The 4025-nt window shown below is 37.1% G+C and overlaps 1 pseudogene; it reads right to left on the bottom strand.

The window, feature by feature from the left end:
- Positions 1-1401: 1401 nt before the first annotated feature.
- Positions 1402-2019, bottom strand: LOC147899745 (uncharacterized; annotated as a pseudogene).
- Positions 2020-4025: the final 2006 nt, after the last annotated feature.

Below are 4025 nucleotides of genomic sequence, written 5' to 3'. Positions count from 1 at the left end.
TAATCTATACAACCAAATACTTTCAAGTGAAAAATATTTGGTTTTCTACTTGTATACTTTTCCTCAGGCGTCATGCCATCGATAGCTCCAATGGCGGTTATGTTCATAATATACATACTAGTTGCTATTACTTCAACCCAAAAATAATCATGCAACTTTTTCTCATTCAACACAGCCCTTGCAACTTTTGCAATGTGCCTATTCTTTCTTTCTGCAACCCCATTCTATTGAGGGGTAGATTTGCATCAGTACTTTCTTTGAATTCCTTGCTCTTTTTAATAATCAGTTAATGCATCTAAGAAATACTCTCTCCCTCCATCAGATCTCAAAAATTTTATGTGCATGCCCTTTTCTTTCTCCACCATAGACTTGAAGGCCTTCAAGTGGTTGAATGCCTCACTTTTATGCTTCATGAAGTACACCCATGCCTTCATGGTGTGATCATCAATGAAGCTCATAGAGTAGTGGCATCCACTAAGAGAAGCAACTTTGGTTGTCCACACATCTGAGTGGATCACCTCCAAAGCCGTATTGCTTACTTCAACATTCCGTAGAAATGCATGTTTGGCCTGCTTGCCCATTTGGCATGCTTCACATACCTTTTGCATTCCAACCACTCTAAATTTTGGAAAACGTGCAAAATACTCTACATTTGCATAGATTTCAGCCTCTGTATATTCATGTGCCCAATGCGCTTGTGCCATATTTCAATATCTGCAACGACACCTCTTCCATGTGCAAACATAGCAGCTTTAATCTTAGGCATGTACACATCCAAGGTGAGCATTCTGTTTCCTTTTGCAAGCAAGCGGCAGTGAGTTCCCAAATCCTCAACAAAACAACCATGATGGTTAAATCTCAACCATTTGGCCAATTGAAACCATATTCTTGGTGATATTAGGAACATGAGAGGTTCATCTGACAAGTACTTCATTTTGCCATCTTGCACAGCTAGTGGCACCTTACCAACCTATGCAATTGGATGCACAATATCATTACTTGTTTCAACATAACCTGACTTTTGCAAATTTCTAACATCACTAAACCACTCACCATGATTGGTCATGTGGTTGGAAGCACCTGAGTCAATAAACCATACATTTTTATGATGTGCAACATTTTTTGACATAGAGTTAACCATGTGCTGCATCACAAAAAGGTGCTCATTTCTATCATCACCCTGCCTATTGGATGATGCATAGTTGCTTTGTTTCAACTTTCTATTTTTTATGTCATTCTACTTTTTATAACAGGTCTTCTCTTTATGTCCATGCTTCCCAGAATACTAACACTCTGTGTTGTTGGTTCTTTTTCCATGAACCATGTCCTCTTTGGCTCCCCCTGCCTCTAGAGTTACCACATCCTCCTCCATAGAATTAGCTAAACCCTAAACCCTAAACCCTAAACCCTAAACCCTAAATGACCAACAAACCCTCCTCTCCTTTGCTCCTCACTCAACCAGAGAGAAACATGTTCATGAAAATCAAGAAAGGTCTCCCAAACTCCAATGGATGTCCGAAATTGTGCATAATCTTTCCCAAGACCATTCAAGGTCACGAACACGAAGTCCTCATCATGTACAGGTGCTCCAATTGAGCCAAGAGAATCTACAAGGCCTTTTACCTTCATCAAATACTCATTTATCTTCATCTTATTCCTCCACACATTATGTAACTCTTGTTTGAGCTGCATTTTTCGTGCAGTGGTATAGGTGCTATACAACTTCACCAATGTATTGCATGCCTCCTTAGGCATCTGTGCATCATGTACATGCACAATCATGGAGTTTGAAACACTGACATATAACCAATACATGAACTTTCTGGCCTTTTCATGCCACTCTTTAAATGTCAACTATGCAGTAGTAGGAGTAGCACCCAATACTGGTTCTTGCTCATCACCATTGATGAATGGCTACACTCCCTTCCCCATAAGGAAATTTGTCATCCTCAACTTCCATGCTTGGAAATTATCTTTCTCAAGCTTGTTGCTAACAATAGTAGACATATTCTCAGACATTTTTCAAGTCAAAATCTATAAGTGCAACTTGAAAAAACAAAGTTCTACCTCACAAGGATGAACAACAAAAATTTGGCAACACCAAAAATTCTGCCTCACAAGAGTAGTGGTGAGCAACCACACGAGTCACACCAAGTGACAAAAAATGCATAAACACAGTAACCCAAAACTAGCATAGGTTTCTCAAAAACCCTGCATTGGGGACCGACAACAAGCCTTTTATCGCAACCTCGCACATAGGCAAAAATTGGGCGTACTTAGGCAAAAACGGCTTCATCTTATAAACCCACTTGTAGCTAGTTGCCTTCTTATCATGAGGCAAAGACATGAAATCCCAAGTGTGTTTTGCATCCAAGGCTACCATCTCTTAATCCATGGCTGCCTCCCAATTTTTCTTCTCAAAGAACTTGGGATTCCTTCTGTTGTTACTCTAGGTGCAAGGAAAAGCAGGCATGCTATAAAGACTCTTGGAGCTGATGCAGCTACATGCAAGCTCACACGTGCAAAGTATCCCATTAACTTGAGGCTAAGACATGATGGGTTTTCAGCCCATCACTATGCAAGGTTCTAGAAGAACCATAGCCAACTTGCTTTGAGAGAGGGGTATACCCTATATTTCTAACCCTAGAATACATGATCCATATGTGAGCCCAATCCAATCATATGTGGATGTCTCACTACACCACAAGTACAACCAAGAAAAGTTGGAGACATAAATGAGAGTCACCTAAGAGATAGAGCTTGATATCTCAGCACTCCCCTCGAGCTCAAATTCATCTTGACATAATACCCCTTCTAATATTACTCATATCCCCTACCTCCCTTATACTTAAAATTGAATGAATCATCCTTACATCATTGTCTTGTGATATTCAACTAATAAATAATCTTCCTGGTATCATATGCTTCTCATAATACTAAGGACATGGCATATCCCCTTCACACCCAAAATTGGAAAAAAGATTATTAAAGGCATGATACCCATACATATGGATCACCCAAAAAAAAGGAGGTCATTTCTTATTTTCCCAAATGAAATCACATCATCTCCTTGAATTTATTCCTCACCCTCAAGTTCATGAGCATCTCTTTGCAAGAAAACAAATACATTTCCATTTTTACAAGCCTCAAAATGTGCTAATATTGAAGAAGAATGCTCAAACATGCATGTTTACTCTTATGCATCTTTCATAATCTTGATGCTGAAAGATCAAGTCACAATGATGCTCCCAACCAGTTTATGCATATGTACATAAATTACTAAAGACTTATTTTTCCATAATAAATTCAATCCATCCTCTCTCTTATGTTCATTGAATCCCTTCTACACTCAAGTTATATGAGGAATGAAATTATTCATTATTACAAAACATTTAAGACACCTTATGAACTAGAACACTTTTAAAAATGATAATTAAATCTACATTACATGAAATTGAATACATTTAACCATATTGTTTAACAAATTAATTGTCACCAAAATATTTTTGATATCTTATACCGTAGAAAATTGTTAAAAATGATAATCATGTTTATAATGTGTAAGAGAATATATCTAAGCATATTGATAACAAACTAATTGCCATAATTTTTTAAAATAATGTTGAACAACCTATTCATGACTCATGTGAAGAACAAATTTCATATTCTTTTTTGCAATGACATGTAATATATGGTGCCTACCTAACCAAAAGAATATGCATAATAGCTATTAATCAATGAATCTATTCTCTTCTTGAATTTCTTCTTCAACCTCAACTAGACTTGAAAAGTGGCTATCATCAAATTCAGGTATGCTATGAATATGTGCACAAATAGCATTCATGAATTCATTGGCTTATGTGAGCGTGATGTCATTTAAACTTCAAAATGATCCTACTACATTCAATAGTATGATGGAAATAATCTTTTGGAACTATTGAGATTTTGTTGGTACATTCTTGATGATATGATTGTGTTCTCAAAAGATGAGGAGGAGCATAGAAAGCAATTGGCTATTATTTATG

This window comes from Dipteris shenzhenensis, chromosome 8 (genome assembly GCF_047967505.1).
Source record: "Dipteris shenzhenensis isolate YYH24624 ecotype China chromosome 8, Dip_SZ_1.0, whole genome shotgun sequence".
NCBI classification, from domain to species: Eukaryota; Viridiplantae; Streptophyta; class Polypodiopsida; order Gleicheniales; family Dipteridaceae; genus Dipteris; species Dipteris shenzhenensis.
The sequence above is the reverse complement of the archived record's forward strand: the minus strand, read 5'-3'. Positions and strand labels throughout refer to the sequence as shown.